Genomic DNA, 18,360 nt, shown 5'->3' with positions numbered 1-18,360 from the left:
ATAATACATATTTTGTTTCTAGGATGTGAGATTTTTTTGTGTCTCACCAAAAAACAGAAAGGGAGGTGGAGTAAGGCTCTTACAAGGCAGCATAAAGTCCTCCCTCCCACGGTTACCTGCTATAGCCTCAAGGTCATTTAGGATTTACTTGGGCATGCTTAGAGCTGGAGGAATTTCCCCAATGACATCAGAATAGTAATTTTTATATATGCCTGAGCCACTATTAATGTATTATTTATGGCCATTATTAATTAACTTTACCTGATAATGGGGAGGAAACCAGTAGTTTAAATAGCACTTAGAGAGAAGAAAGTGGGTAATTGTCAGGATAAATAGTGATGAGTAGGTGTAACTGTGCTGGAGAAAAATCCTACAACTGTAGAAACTAGGCAGTATAGTGGAAAGAGTGCGGGACCTTAGAACAAGAAGACCTGAATTCAAATTTGACTTCAGACATTTATTAGCTGGGTGATCCTAGCAAGTCACTTAACCTCTTTCTCTCAGTTTCTTCAACTGCAAAATGGAGATAATAGTACCATGTCTGAGGGCTGTTATAAGATTCAAATGAGTTAATAATTTCAATATATTTAGCACAGTCCCTGGCTATTTTGGAGAGTATGGGTTAATGCCCATCTTTCTACTCTCTAATTATTAATCACACACATTGAAAGCCTCTCTGCTTTCATGCAACAACTTCTAAAAAGTTTGGGACATCTACTTTGGAGACTACTGCACTAGAGATTTTTATAGTTGTTATTCTTTTAAAACTGGGTGTTCCAGTTTACAAACCAGGATGCTGCAAGCTTTCAATAATTGGATTTTCCCAAGGCCACAAGCTATAACCATGAGGTAGCTTAAGTCCTTGGAAAAACTGGCCCAACATGTCAAAGAAAAAGTGAAAGACTGGACAACTAAAATAATTTTTCATTGGGTGGTGACTATTCTCATATAATAGCAAAACTCTAATTTAAATAGCAAAATAGAAGTTGGATAGATGCTCTCTGCCACTCTCTGAGTAATTGTTCTCGTTACTAATGGAGGAGAACTGCATCCCATTATCCTGACTTGGCATTACAATATGTGGCAGCTCCTAACTAAATCAGAAAGGGACAGTAATAGGATATATAACTATTTTGATATATTGACTTCTGCAACAGTATTGTACCAGAGGATGCCAATAAATAATATTTTGAAAGGTAAGGGTAGGTATAATTAAACTTAACTGAAAAGATAAAATAACCAGTCCTCATACTGCTGCACCTAAACTTCTGATCTTGATTCTATAAATATGGAACAGAATCTAGTTGTTTATTCAGGTGTCAGAGACTCCTGAAGGATGGGTTTTAGTTATTAATAAATCATAAAATAGGAGTGGGTTATAATGTAAAATCTAGGCTATGAGATGTTTGGAACCAAAAGAGGAACTCTCATTCTACAAAGAAAGTAAATAATTCTTGGTAACCATGCAAGGCCAAAGGGATTCATGTCATTCTTTGTTCATTGTGCTACTTTGTCAGTACAGGTTCATCTTTTCTGCTGTCTCTAAACTTTTCTTTAGATTTGTGGTTGTGTTTTCAGTTCAGTAAGGGCCATGCCTTCCTTCTTTTCTACCTCTTCACACCAACTTATCTTCCTTAATGTCCATTGAATATTCAACTAATATTAATTCAAGACAAATATTAATTCAAATTGCTTAGTCTCAGGTACCAGCACCTCTGTGGTAATCCTGAACTACTCATTACAATGCTATTTTCTCCAGTGATTTTCTTTAATATGGTTATTACCAAAAGCCTTTGTGGTTTCTAAATTTAAATTGAGAACAAGATTGTTAACTATTTCCTAGTAGTCCCTTGCTATGCTAGATAAACCAATGTCTTTAATAAGCCCTTTTAGCAGGCTGCATACTGTTCTAAGATATAAATCCATACTAATGTAGGTGTTTCCCTACTTCTATATAAGTGAACTCTGATTTCTCACCACCTAAGCAAAACTTTCTCCACACTAAGAAAAATAATTCTTCTTTCCCTTCCCTCAAGTATTTAAGTTGAACTCAAATACTTTTATGTTTCTTTCTAGATCTAAATATGTGATAGTATAATTCTATGTGCACAAGACAGCTACCAAGGGATAAATGCAGAACAGTGACATCCTTTGATGTCCTGTCAATAGGGCTAAAGCTCAGAATAAGCTAAATTTGGAAAATAAAGGTAGGTATAATTAAACTTAACTGAAAAGATGAAGTAATCAGTCCTTATACTACTCTATCTACAAAAAGTTTTTTTTTAATTTATTTAAAGCCCAAAAGAAGGGTTAGAATGAGGATCTCATCAGATAGTGACATTTGATTTATACTTTTACCTGCTATGTGGTATGCCTGTTGCACTGGATAGAATATAATGATAATTGCTAATAGAAAGTTGATACCTGTTCTGGACAAGTTCAAGTCACTGGCCCAGAAGAACTATGTCCTAGGGGACTGAAAAATCCTGGCCATTGTGATTGCAGACACTGTCAGTGATACAGTACTTGAAAGATCATAGAGAATTGACTACTACCAATCAGGTAAGTGTATTTATTTTGTGATTAATACTCTCATTCTTTAAGCTAGGATACAGTAGATTATTACCTCAAGATCTAGGACTAAGATAATCCAGAAAGTCACAAGTATATTGTCAGTTAAAGGCATGCATAAGATAAGGCAACATAGAGATCCTGTCTCACATCTTAAAATATTTTGGCATATTTCTACAGAGTTGTTATTTTTTATTTTGTCCTGAGCTCACAACTACATTTTCTTCCACTAAGCAAGAGAACTGGGGAGGAGGAGCCTATGGCGTGACTGGAATTTTATGGTAGAAGACTGATATACTGTATAATGTCTCTAGCCTGAAGGATGTGTTTTGCTCATTTTCCTGGTTCTGAAAAACAATCTGTCTCACTTACTTACAGATCATCGTTAGTACTATACCAAGCACACCAGGAGTATCAACTTTCAGTATGGGCTTTTCTTTTACAGGCAAAAGCTTAGACTTTCAAAATTCTTTCTTCAATGGAAAATGAACCAGGACCTGCCTAACAGAGAACAAATCACCTTATCCTGATTTTCACTCTATATTCTGATACTTATAACTTTAGCAACTCACTAAGTACTTTCCAAATGTAGGGATAAAAATGCTTACTTGATCATAAGTTTTTCTGAAAATCTTAGGTGAAAGTTCTTTAAAATTTTGAGAAAAATTGTACTTTATATTGACACCTGAGCATTCTTAAAAAAGGAAAAGAGAGAGCAAAATGAAAGGGAAGGAGAGAAACCAGCTCTCGTTATGGGAAAAAAAAGTATTTTATTCTCCTTGAGACCAAAAGCATGATAAAGTTTCTTAACTTTTTTAAGGAAAAAAAAATGTGTAGGTACTGTAAGATAAGTGCCTTTTGAAAACAAAATATCTAGAAAAATAAAATGCTTTTTATTACAGATCATAAAGGCTATCAACTCTTATTAGGCTATCTGCTTTATTTCTTTGGCAGTATAGACTTTTTTCAGTGGTTGTTGCTGTCTAGGTCTCCCTTGTGGGTTACTTGACTTTTCCATTACCCTTGCTTATCAATTTTTTTTTACTTCCTTTCCTCTATCTGAGGCCAACTTCCCATATAAAGTCGTTTTAGTATTTACCAACCGGAAGCAAACAAAATTGCTTGTCTACAACTCCCATTCACTGACCACACTTTACCTATAATGTGATTTTCTGATTTCCTTCCAGATTAATTACTGATGCAGATTCATCAATTCACTCATCTCTTACTAACTTATTAACTAATTAACTTACTAATGTCAACTTACTAACTAATTGACTCCTCATTAAAAAAAAAAAATCCACATTCCTTAAGTTGGGATTTAAGAACCTCCACAATCTGGTCCCAACCTACTTTTCTAATTTTATCCCTCACTCTTCCCTTTTACAGATCATATTCTTCAACTAGATTAATCTATTCACTGGTCCCAGAATGCATATCTGTTTCTCTTTTCCATATCTTTCCTCATATTATTAATACAAATAGTTAAGAATATTCATTCACAGTTATGTAGTGTCTTGAGTTTAATGAAATATTCATCCCAACTACCCTATAAGGTAGATTTGAATTAATATCTTCAATATACAGATGCTACTCCTGCCATAATAAATGTTATACACTTTCCTTTCTGTTTGTTTATAATCTACCTACCCTTGAAAGGGAAATTTAAGGTCCACCCTCTCTAAGAAGTATTACTTGACCATGTTAGCTCACAAAGATATTCCTGTCCTCTCAATGAGTAGCACTTCTTTTCATGGCATAATAATTACTGTATAGAGAATACAATACTGACCTAGAGGATAGAAAGAACTGGGTTCACTTGTGTACCTGTAGCAGTAAGCATCCCAACATACACAGGTGGGCCTGATATCACAGGTTCTTATACCTGCACTCGTAAAAGGAAAGACAACTTTTGATGGGTTAACAATCAGTTTAATCAAGCACAAATATCATTCCTTTAATCAAGCACATATATTATTCACCTAGTTCAGGGGAGTCAGCACCCTGAACTTCGGAGAAAATACAGAGAAATCAAAGATCAACAGACATGGCTTCCTCTGTCTGACCATAATCAATACATATATCACAAATCATCTGGCAGGTCCAATAGTCTGACCATAATTACCAGAGAGAGAAGCACTGACATCTGGTTTACAAAGCCCGGGGGCTGCTTAATGGCTTCCCAGAGTCCCATCTGGCATGCAAATCTTCTTCTAAAAACCAAACCCCAAAAGAAAAGTGTATCTCAAAGTCTTTATACAGTTTTTAGAGTCAGAAGATATCATATCCCTTGAGAACCAGTGCCTCATTAACAAAAGGTGTGGACCTTCCTATAAATCTTCCCAGGCCCAGCAATGGGTGAGAAAGATCCTCCATAATCACACTATTCAGAGGCATTATGCTTCTTGGTATAAACAAAAACAGCAAAAGGTACTACTTTGCTTGCCCTCACACTACCATATTGATAGAAGGAGCTCCTTACATCAGTTTTTATATATTTGCATTGTGACATTTCACATATTTAGAAATTTCATTTTTGTTTCAAAAATTTTGAGCACGTATATATATATATATATATATATATATATATATATATATATTTTATTTTTATTTGGTATCTATTTTTTTTTCTTCTGGGAAAAGATCATAGTAATCCTTTGTTTAGTTTCCTTCCTCCCTCTGCTCAAGTTCCCTGTGTGTAACACAGTATTTTACCATACAGAAGGTATTCAATATATATTTGTTGAATATATATGTACTCTATATTGACACATTTATAAAATTTTACTGGTTTCACTGAGCCAATAAAAAGATGGGCAAAGCTGATACGTTATTTTATCTACTTATTATATAATGCACAATGATCTTGTTCTAGGTATTTTATTATCAAATATAAAGTTTTTAAGTTAAGAAACTCTGTTCTATAGTTCTTAATTCCCACTGAACTTTTCTTTCATGAAAAATATTTTATTTTCATTTCTACCATTTATAAGGGGAAAGTCTTTACGATATATAATAATCATATCAAATCTTTATTCTAAATATAACACCTTGTTTAAACAAACTCCTGAAGAGAATAGTATTGAGCAGACATATATGTGCATATGTACACATATAAACATAAAATTACATTATGATCAGGGTAGATATGTTCTATATAGCAATTCTGAGTCCTTTAGTGAAGTTAAAATGTATTCAAACCAGCCACATTTGTCATTATTGAGCATTTTCTCCTCTAGGATACTTTCTTCTCTCTGGTCATTGCTTAGATATTTGTGACACTACCTTTTTCAGATTCTTCTCTCTGACTATCACTCCTCAAAGTTCTTTACAAGAATATCTTCCACATCACGCTGTTTAACTGTGGGTGTATGCCAAAGCTTTGTCCTGAGATCTCTTTTTTTCTTTCTCAATTCACTCTATAACCTTGTCAGTTTCCATAAACTTAATTATCATCTCTATGAAGACAACTCCAAAATTTATTTATCTTGCTTTAGTCTTTCTCCTGAGCTATAGTCCTACATCACCACCTACTCACTTGGTATTATAAATTTAAACACAAAATGTGCAAAAGAGAACTCCTTCTCTTTCTTAAAAATCTTCACTTCTAATGAAAAAATTTTAAGACAACTACCATTGCTCCTATGCCTCAAGTTCAATACTTCAGTATTGTATTGAAATCCTCATTGTCTCTCACTCCATAGATCAGATAATTTCAGCCTCCACACCACCTCATCTTTCTACCCACACAGCAAAGATCCCAGATCAATCTTTCATTATCTCTCACTTGGGTTATTCAAAGGACCTCCTCCTAGTTGGTCCTACTGACTCAGTTTTCACTGTATTCCAATTCATGCTCCATTTAAATGTTGAGATAACTTTTTAAAATGCAATTATTCAATGAATTCTAGTGATTCTTTGCTTCTGGAACAAAAATGTGAACCCCTTATTTTGACTCTCAAGGGTCTTCCTAATGTATTTTCAGCCTAAGTTTTCAGACTCCTTGACTTCTATGATCTAGACAAACTAACTACTTTAACCTTTACTACAGTTATTGTTTAGTCATTTTCAATCATATCTGTCTGAGTGACTGCTTTTGGAGATTTCTTGGCAATGATACTGGATTGATTTGCCATTTCCTTCTCCAGCTCATTTTAGAGATGTGGAAACTGAGGCAAACAGGGTTAACTGACTTGCCCAGGGTCACTTGGTATGTGTCTGATAACAGTTTTGAGCTTAAGAAGAAAAGTTTTGCTTCCTTCACATCCAGCATTCTATCCACTGTAACACCTACCTATCCTACAGAATTATTAGGGTGTGCTTTATGGATGATAGAGTCAAATATGCTTAGAGTGGCTGATTTTTGTTAGCACTAGATTACATTTCTTCAATTACCTTGGGTGTGACTTTTCTGTGACTATCTATAGTTTTTAGCTACTTTTTTTTTTTTACTGAAAGTGTTTACTAAGATAGTGATGATAAACTCCAATTAAAAAAGGTGCCATTATACCATACTTAAAGATAACTGCAGTTCTCATATTGACTAAGACAAAATATGTATGTTTATTTATTTCTTAAAAAATAACACCTTAAAATCAGATAGAAACTACATTTTAATCTTTAGTCTACATGCTACATTTGACAACTCTGAGAAGTATTCCTTCCCACCATACCAGAGTGTGGTAGTAGGGGAATTGAAAGAATTTGGGAGAAGGGAGAGAGGAAAGGCATTACAAAATAAAAAGCAGTTCTCTAAATTTAAAGAAAGATGTCATGCACAAAAAGGTTCTATATTCCTTTCTCCAACACTATCCAAAGCATAACAAGTTTCTTCTCTACTCTCAATCTTTTTTCAATTTTTCACTAATTTATAAAGAAGCTGCTATAACCCTCTACTCTTTCCAGATCTGGAGGCCATATAGGTTTGTTTGCTCTTCTCTCTCTTCTTGAGGGGAAAAATTTTGGCATTTTTACCCATCCAGATTGCAGGTAGCTTTTCTGGGACTTAGACCTCATTCTTCCCAGGTTCCAGAGTATAGCTTCTCTCTCAAATGAAGATATTGATTTTTACCAAATCCTTTTTATGATACAAATGTGGTTCTGATACATAAACCAGGAACAGCCAAAACAGAGAAAGAAAATTATAGACCAATTTCTCTAATGAATATAGATGCCAAAATTTTAAATAAAATTCTAGCAAAAAGAATACACCAACTTATCACAACAATAATACATCATGATCAGGTATGATTTATACCAGGAAGTTAGAGTTGATTCAATATTAAGAAAATTATCAGCATTATTGATCATGTCAAGAATAAAACTAACAGAAACCACATGATTATCTCAATAAATGGAGGAAAAGCTTTTTAATAAAATACAACACCCATTCCTATTGAAAACACTGGAAAGCATAAGAATAAACAGAACTTATATAAAATAATAAGCAGTATCTACCTAAAACCATCAGCAAACTTTATATGCAGTGGGGATAAACTGGATTCACTTCTAATAAGATCAGGGGAGAAATAAAAATGTCCATTATCACCGTTGTTATTCAATATGGTACTAGAAATGTTAGGTTTAGCAATAAGGGAAGAAAAAGAAATGGAAGGAATTAGAATAGGTAAAGAATAAACTAAGTTATAACTCTTTGCAGATGATATGATGATGTAATAAGAGATTCCCAGAGAATCAAGTAAAAAACTACTTGAAATAATAAACAACTGACAAAATTTCAGGTTATAAAATAAACCCAGATAAGTCATCTGCATTTCTATATCTTACTAACAAAGCCCAACAGCAAGAGACAGAAAGATATATCCCATTTAAAGCTATGGTAGACACCATAAAATAACTGGGAATCTATCTGCCAAAACAAAACCAGGGACTACATGAACACAATTACAAAACACTTTTCGCACAAATAAAGTCAGATCTAAGTAAGTGGAAAAGCATAAGTTGCTCCTTGGAAGGCCAAGTTAATATAACAAAAATGACAATTCTACTTAAATTAATTTACTTATTCAGTGTCATAACAATCAAACTACTAGAAAAGTATTTAAGTATTTTGTAGAGCCAGAAAAAATATCAAAATTCATAAGGAAGAACAAAAGGTCCGGAATATAAAGGGAACTAATGAAATGAAGTGCTAATGAAGGTGGCCTAGCCCTACCAGATCTCAAATTCTATTACAAAGCAGGAATCATCAAAATCACTTTGACTGACTGAAAAAAGAGGGATAGACTGGTGGAATAGATTAGGAACTCAAGACACAGTAATCAATGAATATAGCAATCTACTTTTTGATAAAGTCAAGGACACAAACTTCTGGGATAAGAACTCACTGTTTGATAAAAATTGCTGGGAAAACTGGGCAACAGTGTGGTGGAAACTAGACATAGATCAATGCCTGACGCTGTACACAAGAATAAAGTTCAAATGAATACATGGTCTAGTCATAAAGATTGATATTATAAACAAATTAGGGGAACAAGGAATAGTGTATTTGTCATATTTATGGAAAATGGAGAAATTTTTGACCAAACAAGAGGTAGAGAACATTATGAAGTGCAAAATGGATAATTTTGATTTTATTAAAATGAAAAGCTTTTGCATAAACAAACTCAATGCAACCAAGATTAGGAGGGAAGCAGAAAGCTGGGAAAAAAAATTTGCAACTAGTGCTTCTGATAAACTCCTCATTTCTAAAGTATATAGAGAACTGAATCAAATTTACAAGAATACAAGTCATTCCCCAACTGAGAAATGTTCAAAGGATATGAAGAGGCAGTTTTTAGAAGAAGAAATTAAAGTTATCTATAGTCATATAAAAAATGCTCTAAATCACTATTGATTAGAAAGATGCAAATCAAAACTACTCTGAGGTAACATATCACACTTATCAGATTGGCTAACATGACAAAACAAGAAAATGATAAATGTTAGAGTAGATGTATGGGAATTAGAGCACTAATTCATTGTTGGTAAAGCTGTGAGCTGATCCAACCATTCTGGAGAGCAATTTAGAACTATACTCAAATGGCTACAAAAGTGTGCATAGCCTTTGACCCAGCAATATTGCTTTTGGGTCTCTAGCCCAAAGAGATCATAGAAATGGAAAAGGTTTCGACATGAACAAAAATATTTACAGCCGCTCTCTTTTGTGGTGGCCAAGAACTGGAAATCAATGGGATGCCCATCAATTGGGAAATGGTTGAATAAGTTGCGGTATATGAATGTGACGCAATAGTATTGTGCTATAAGAAATGATGAACAGAAAGACTTCAGAGAAGCCTGGAAGGACTTATTTAAACTAATATTGAGTGAAAGGAGCAGAACCAGGAGAACTTTGTGCACAGCAACAACCACATTTTGAGAGGAACTTTTCTGCTAGACTTAGTACTTCACTGAAAAGCATGGACTTAAAAAATTCTCAGTGGACTCGTGAGGCAAAATGCCTTCCACATCCAGAGAAAGAACTATGGAATTGGATGCCAGAATGATGCACACCATTTTCTCTTGTGTTATGCTTTGTTTTCTTTTATGACTTCTCCCATTCATTTTAATTCTTCTATGCAACATGACTAAAGCAGAAATGTTTTTAGTAAGAATGTATATGTAGAATCTATATAAGATTTCATGCTGTCTCAAGGAGGGTGTGGGGAGGGAGGGAGGAAGGAGGGAGAGGGAGCAGAAAAATATAAGGATTATGGAAGTGATTGTAGAAAATTGAAAACAAATAAAATTATTTTAAAAAATACATTGATTTTTAATAATATTCCATCTTTTCTTGAATACATATGTAGTTAGAAATTTAGGATGCAACACATACAAGGACATTTCAAAGTTATATATTCTTATAGGAATTAGAACAAACCTAAGAGAATATCTGGCTTGACATGCTCAGAGACCCCAAGAGGTTAAATAACTTGCCCAAAATAATAGTGCTGGTTAATAGTAGATCTGGGATTCAAGCCTGGGCTTTAAAAAAAAAAATCAAATCCATTGTACTTTTTAAATTGAAGTGATCATAGAATCTAGAGCCAGAAGGGACCCCTGAGGCTATCTAGTTAAATTCCTTCATTTTACAGTAGAGAAAATAAAGAATAAGGAGGCTAAATCACTTTTCTATGGTCACATAGATGCAAAATGTTAGAGTAAACATTTGAACCCAAATCATTTGACTCCAAACTCTAATCTCTTCCACTTTAAGGTCAAAATAAAGATGCAACTATGTGCTTAACGAATATTTTAACATTCACACATGTAAGCACAGTATGGGGGAGAGAACATTGGGATGGATATAAGAGGATCCAACTTCTGCCACAGTTCTAGTGTTGCTTAACATCATAATCATCAATGGTCACTGAAATGAAGATGACTTTTTGTTGTTGTCGCTCAGTTATTTCACTTGTGTCTGATGCTTCATGACCCCATTTTTGTTTTATTTTGTTTGTTTGTTTGTTTTCAGCAAAAGATACTAGAGAAGTTTTCCATTTCTTTCTCTAGGTCATTTTGCAGATGAAACTGAAACAAACAGGGTTAAGTAACTTGCTCAGGGTCATACCTTGTAACTGAGGCCTGATTTGAACTCAATCTATTCTGACTCCAGGCTTGGTGCTCTATTCACTGACTAAAGATGACTTAGAATGGGGTTAATAAAGGTAGTATGGAACACAATGGTGGTGAAAGAGAGGGCCTGAGTTTGAATCCCAACTCTGCCACATATTAGTTGTGTCTTGTGGTTAACAATTTCTCCTTTCCCAGGCCTCATTTCCCTCATCTAGAAAATTAAGACATCCAACTAGGTGAACTTTCCAGTTCTATGACTGTAATACTTTCCCAATAATTCCCCCTCCACATCAGAATTATAGATCTCTTAAAAGGACACAACAATACATTTAGGACGTAGCTTTCTCTTACTTTAGTGTTGGATCTTTATGATTCAATATTGACATTCCTTATAAAGAGTCATGATTCAATGACCATTAAATCTGGCTTGGAACTTGCTATTCAGAAGGTAGTTGTGCCTAAAGCCCTGGGGGAATGCTAAAAATCAGGAGCTATCAAGGACTGCAGCCAAGAGGGAGATAATTGTGCATTACTGGAAGTATCAGGAAGACCTTAAGTGCTCACTAGTCAAGCACTTCTGCTTTCTCTCTCTCCCAGTCCTCCCCCCAACACCAGCCAAACAGTTCTCCTGACTTCTTCCAATAGTCCTCTCTCTTGATTTAGTTTGAATTCTTTCTCTCCCTGGCACTCATCCAAACCCTCCTCTTTTTCTTTCTTTTCCTGGCTAGCAAAGCAAAAATAGCTGGCAGGAATATTCTTCCTCTCACCCCTTCCCTGGCAGCCACATGGAAGACCTAGCTGGAGCTTGGACAAGTATTGATAGGTAATGCAGGCTAGAAATGTCTTACATTTTGAAGGTCAGTTCTATGAATTATATTATCAATTTACATATGATGCTTTTGAAAGATTGCATATTTGTATTGAACTAGAGAGTTCTTGGAAGTGCATGGGCCTGTTAATTCTCACTAAATGTCTCTTGTTTTTTTGGGTTTTTTTTGAACAAAATTATCTCATTGTCTTCAACAGAATTTAGTGAAGTTTAAAGTGAGTCTCTTGGTCACTATTTAAATGCAAGTCATTGGCTGGGGAATGGGATCTGTTTTACTTCCAAACTCCTTTTCAAAGTATTGACTTCAACATATACTATGTGACCATTCATAGCAAAATTATGCAACATCTCTGAGTATCACATTCTTAAGGTATATATATACATATACATACATATGTGTGTGTATATACATATTTGGTTGTGTTCCCACAATACTTCTGTTGTTTCTGGGTGCTTATAATCTTTTCTCCTTTACCTGGGAACTCTGGAATTTGGCTACAATATTACTAGGAGTTTTCTTTTTGGGATCTCTTTCAAGAAATGATTGGTGGATTCTTTCAATTGCTATTTTACCCTCTGATTCTATAAACTCAGGACAGTTTTCCTTGATAATTTCTTGAAAGATAATGTCTAGGATCTTTTTTTTTTTTTTATCATGGCTTCCAGATAGTCCAATAAACTTTAAATTGCCTTTCTTGGATCTATTTTCCAAGTCAGTGTTTTTCCAATGAGATATTTCTTTGTTAAAAAATTGTCTTTTTTTAAAAATTCTTTTGGTTCTCTTTTATAATTTCTTGATTTCTCATAAAGTAATTAGCTTCCATTTGCTTCATTTTAATTTTGAAGGAATTATTTTCTTCAGTGAACTTTTGAACCATCTTTTCCATTTGACCAACCCTACTTTTTAAGGCATTCTTCTCTTCATCGGATTTTTGGATCTATTTTGCTATTTGGGTTAGTCTATTTTTTAAAGTATTATTTTCTTCAGCATTTTTTGGGATCTCTTTTTATAAATTGTTGACTTGTTTTCCATGATTTACTTGCATCACTCTCATTTCTCTTTCTAATTTTTCCTCTACTTCTCTTATTTGATTTTCAAAACCCTTTTTGAGATCTTCCATGGCCTGCAACCAATTCATATTTTTCTTGGAGGTTTTGGATGTAGTAGCTTTGACTTTGTAGTCTTCTAGTTATATGTTTTGACCTTCTTTGTCACCAAAGTAAGTTTCCAAAGTCTGAGGGTTTTTGCATAGTTTGCCCATCTTCCCAGCCAAATATTTGACTTTTTAGCTCTTTGTCAAGGTAGGGACTCTACTTCCAGTGGAGGTAGGTGTGTGGGTGAAGTCCCAGCTTCAGGGGTTTTGTATCAGCTGCTCACTCTCCCACTGTCTGTTGTCCCAGAGCTCCTGGAAGCTTCTGGTGCATCCAAAACTGCCAGTGACCCCTTTTCTTCCACCTTGGGGCTGGTGTCAGACTCCAGCAGGACCTCACCTCTCCCCCACTTAGGTCCAACAGAGTTTTCCCAGTGACCTTATATGCTGTCTTTGGCATTTGTGCATTGAGAAGTCTGGAAACTGTCACAAGCTACCAGCAATTCAGGCCCCTCAGGTCTGCTCTGGCCAGCCTATGTTGACACAGACCTTGCTGGACTGTACTCCCCTCCCTGTCCAGTGAAACAGATGTTTACTATCTACCTCTCAGGCTGTCACTGGCTGGAGATTTGCCTCACTCCATCATATTGTGGGTTTTGCAGCTCTAGAATTTGTTTAGAGTCATTTTTACAGGTGTTTTCAGGGGTTTGCTTCCATCTTGGTTCCACTTCCCTCAATTGATATTTGGTGAGAACTTTTAATGTAATGAGATAGTACGACAATTTCATATGCTCTTCATTGTCAGGGTTTTATCTATGACACTTCATGTTCGAGTAGAAAATGTTCAGTATATAGGAAGTAGAAGACTCAACCACTAACTGGCTATCAAAAATTAGTCAAGTCACTCAACTACTTCTGAGTCTATTTTCTCATCTGTGGCACAATGCACAGAGCACTAGACCTGGAATGAGGAAGATTTGAGTTCAAATTCTACCTAAGACACTTACTTGCTGTATGACTTTAGGCAAGTTACAAACTCTTGTGCCTCAGTTTCTTCATCAGTAACATGAGAATAATAATAGCACTTACTCTCCAGTGGTATTATGAAGATCAAATGAGATAATATTTACAAATTGCTTTGCAAGCTTTAAGGTGCTATAAGCATGCTAGCTATTACTATTATCATCTATAATTCAAGTTATATTGAGCAGACAAATACATTCAGACTGTAAAATTCTGCCATTTTATTCATGTGAGCATTCTTTAATTTCCTAAAATTAATAAGGATGAGGATAGAGTATGTGTTCTCCAGACCACCTTACCAAGAAGTCTGATATCTTAAATAAGTTAAAACACACCTCAATCCATCAAAATAGCTAAAACTAAGCGTGAAAAAATCCTTTTTAACTAGATGTGTTTAAGGAAAGACTGGAAAATTGATCAGATCCCAGGGAAGTAAGAGGTATAGTGTAAAGAATGTGATTCTGAGAGTCAGGAAGACAGGTATTTGAAACCTGTCTCCTACTCTTCATACATGGGTCACCCTTGGAAAGTCACTAAACCTCTCTGTGCCCCTGTTTCCTCATCTATATTATGAAGACAGTAACCTACCTTCTAGCATTGTTGTGAGGATTAAATGAATTAAGGTAGTTAAAGTACTTCACAAAAACTTTAAGTACTAATTAAAGTAATACTTACTACATAAGTATGTATTATTAATATTGTCATTATCATCATCTTCAAGTTATCAATCAAGTGGGAGGGAGGAGGGACTCCAGAAATTGTAGTGAATATGGAATTCTAGCAGATAGCCCTGAGAAGAATTACTTGGACAGGGGAATGAAGAGGAAGAAGAGAAACCTTGACTTCAGCATCTACCAAGTCTCCCCTCTAAACCAGAGAAATATTTGACAATTTGTAATGTGTTAGGGAATGCTGGACTTCCATGCTTCCATTAATGCCCTTCCATCATATGCTGAAGACAAGAGTAGCCCCCTTCTAACATCAGTGTCCTAAATTTGGCTTCCCCAGACTAGCTGGTGGTAAGGATAGACTGCACTTATGACTCTACAAGGAAGCTAGCAATGCCCAATAAGAACTTCTTGATATTCCTAAGTAAAAGGAGTTTGCAGCTACCAAGACCTGTGAATTTTCCCTTTATCACTTGTGCTCTCTAAGTTTGAAACCACCATTCCCCTGAATGCTGTATGTACTTCTTGAGAGTATCTCATACACTTTTTTCCCCTTGCGAGGTAAGAGACAGGGAATGTGTTGTACTCAGTATTTTTTGTTTGTTTCTTTAGTAAATAAACCTTTTAAAAAACTTCTTAAGGCTAGCTCACTAATTAATTCTTGATTAGGAGGGGAGAAGTGGAGCATACAAGTGGAAGTTTGAGCCAATGACATTAGGTAATCATCCTTAATGCACTTCAGGGGTACTCCTAGAATCCTGAAGGAGGATATATAGCCAGCCTAGTTTTGGACATGACATCCTCCAAGTGCAGATGACCTGCATAAGAATTTAGATGTCTTGTTTAGTGATCCTTAAAGGACATCTCTTTTATTCTTTACTTTCTTATACATATCCTTTCCAGTCCAGCTTCAATGGAATTGAATCCTCTCCTTTTTTTATTGATATATTTTTCTGTTGTCACTTCTATCCATTTTATTTAGAATTGATTCCACACCATTATTTGCCACTTCAAATAATGAAAATTTCCTTGAAAACTCTGGTTTTCCTCTTCATGTAACCATAAGGAGCTAAAATTCTTTTTGAACCTAAATAAAATTGACTGGCAGAATGTGCTCTTCAGTACATTCTGACTTATTGCAAGTGCCCTACAAGTCATGGGGGATATATTTCTAGATTTCTGAGACAAACCAGCATCACATACTACATCCGTCATTCATATCTATTTCTGTAATTTAAGAATAGATACAGAATATGTTTGCATGATTAAATTTGACTAAAAACTTTCATTTTCAGATGGAAACATGTATGGTGCTCTATGAATCACTGCTATTCGTGATAATAATAATGCCAAGACCCAATGATAAAATAGCAAGTAACGGTCTCAGTTTATTCTTTACAACTTACAATGACTCATTCAGTTCTTGGAATAACTAATAAACACTTGTAAAATACTTGGTAATTTATTCTGCTAATATAAAGTGAAATATAAATGGAAAATAATCATGTAACACTAAGTTTTTCACCAGTTACTGAATGAAAGATTTTAAAATAACTGGCCTTGATCCTAATTCAAGACACTTGTATTAACATTATAAATTTGCAAGTGACAAAAGATAAAATTTTAAATAATTTCACACATTAAAGAATGGAATTTTTACACTTAGAAATTGTAAGCTTCATTTTTACTGAAAATACTAGTATAAGAAAAGAATAATGAAAAACAATTCCTTAATTTCAGAATTTTCTTCCTTTTTTATTTGCTTTTGAAATTCTCAGTTATAAAGATCAGTTCTGTGGTACTCTATCCTTATGGGCGGAGGTTGCTTAATCGATGGTCCTCACCTACATAGGGGCAAGCCTGTGTAGATGAGAGCTGGATAGAAGAGACATTCATGGTCTGTTGGCTACCAATTCCAAGGGAGAAAATAGATGATTCCAAACTGCCTTCAGATCTTTGAAGGGAAAGGATCTGCAAAGAAATTAATTTCCATCAGGAGCTGAAAGTTTCTATTGTGACTCTGACCCCTGTCTGCTACATTAAAAACTTTAGAAAAAATTTCACTGAGGTGAGATCTGACTCTCTTCTGTCTCCCTTTCTCTCTCTCTCTCTCTCTCTCTCTCTCTCTCTCGCTCTCTCTCTCTCTCTCTCTCTCTCTGTCTGTCTGTCTATCTGTCTCTCTCTCTCTCTCTGTCTGTCTGTCTATCTGTCTCTCTCTCTCTCTGTCTGTCTATCTGTCTCTCTCTCTCTCTCTCTCTCTCTCTCTCTCTCTCTCTCTCTCTCTCTCTCTCCTCTCCCTCTCTCCCTCTCTTTGTTGAGCTTAGATAATTCAGTCCCAATGGAAGAGCTCCTTCAGTCTGTATTGTCTGGCATTTATGGTCCTATATGTACTTTCTCTGATTTCTGTTTTGCTATCAACTTAGATAAATGAGTTTCTAGTATTTATGATATATGTGTTATATTTATTTATATGTATTATATAAATAAATTGTATAATTTATATATATATATATCATTTATTATATACTGTGGAACTGGTATTTGGTAAAGATCAAGAATATATAGCTTGAAGGTACTGTTCCCGCACTAAGGAACAATGATTAGGTGTTCAATTTGAACTTGAAAATTTCATCCCCTACATAAACCATGTTTAAAAGAGCAGAGTGACATAATTCTAGTCCAGTACTTCTCTCTAAAGACAGAAGAATGATAGGCTTCTGGCTCCATCCTCCTGCTTCCCTTCCTGTCAAGAATCACAGTCACTGATGAAGAATGATGGGGGAAGGAGATGCTAAAGATATCTGTTCTTGCCTCCCTGTAGGCTACTTGTAAAGAGATCCATGGGCACATATATTGCCTTTATTGTCAAAAACAATACAGAACCCTACACTACCTATCCTTACACTTTTTTAATGCCTTTTTTCTGTAATCTGTCTTCAAAAGAATATTCTGAAAGTGAAAAAGTCAGTAATTACTGAAATAATCCAAACATTCAATTTTAGCTTAATCCAAAGGCACAAACTCTAGCCAAGTCAGTTTCACTGATTTTCCTTCTTCTGACCTTGACTCCTAAGTTTGCAACTAGATTGCCCTATAGCCTCTTCTTCAGAGATTTGTACTTCTTTCAGAGTTCTTCTTAGTACTAGATTTAAAAAAAATTAGCGACTAATTTTCTTTTTTAGTAATACACCAATGTCCCAATGACTCCCAATGACTCTCCTGTGCCTATACCTATGTAAAAAAAATGATCTATTGCCTCATGTGGATTACAACCCTTATTCAAGAAAGAGAACTATAAGATGGAAAATGGGTATATAGCAGCATATTATCTCAGGTAAAAATTGCAAATATTGAGAGAAGTGTGGTTTTCAAGTCAGTGAACTGAAAAAGAAATTGAATCATTCACGAATGGCAGAAAGAGGTTATTATGACAAAAGAAATTTCAGAGATAGGCCTATACTACATCCAAAGCAGGATTTCAGCAGCATGGTGAACTATAGAAATCCAAAAATCTTATGAAAAGAAATCAGAACCAGAAAACAATTTCTATAGGACTGTTTACAAATCTTAGGAAATTGTCAAAGGACAGAAACAGCATGTTATC

This window comes from Notamacropus eugenii, chromosome 6 (genome assembly GCF_028372415.1).
Source record: "Notamacropus eugenii isolate mMacEug1 chromosome 6, mMacEug1.pri_v2, whole genome shotgun sequence".
Taxonomy (NCBI): Eukaryota; Metazoa; Chordata; class Mammalia; order Diprotodontia; family Macropodidae; genus Notamacropus; species Notamacropus eugenii.
This window is presented reverse-complemented; position numbering follows the sequence as displayed.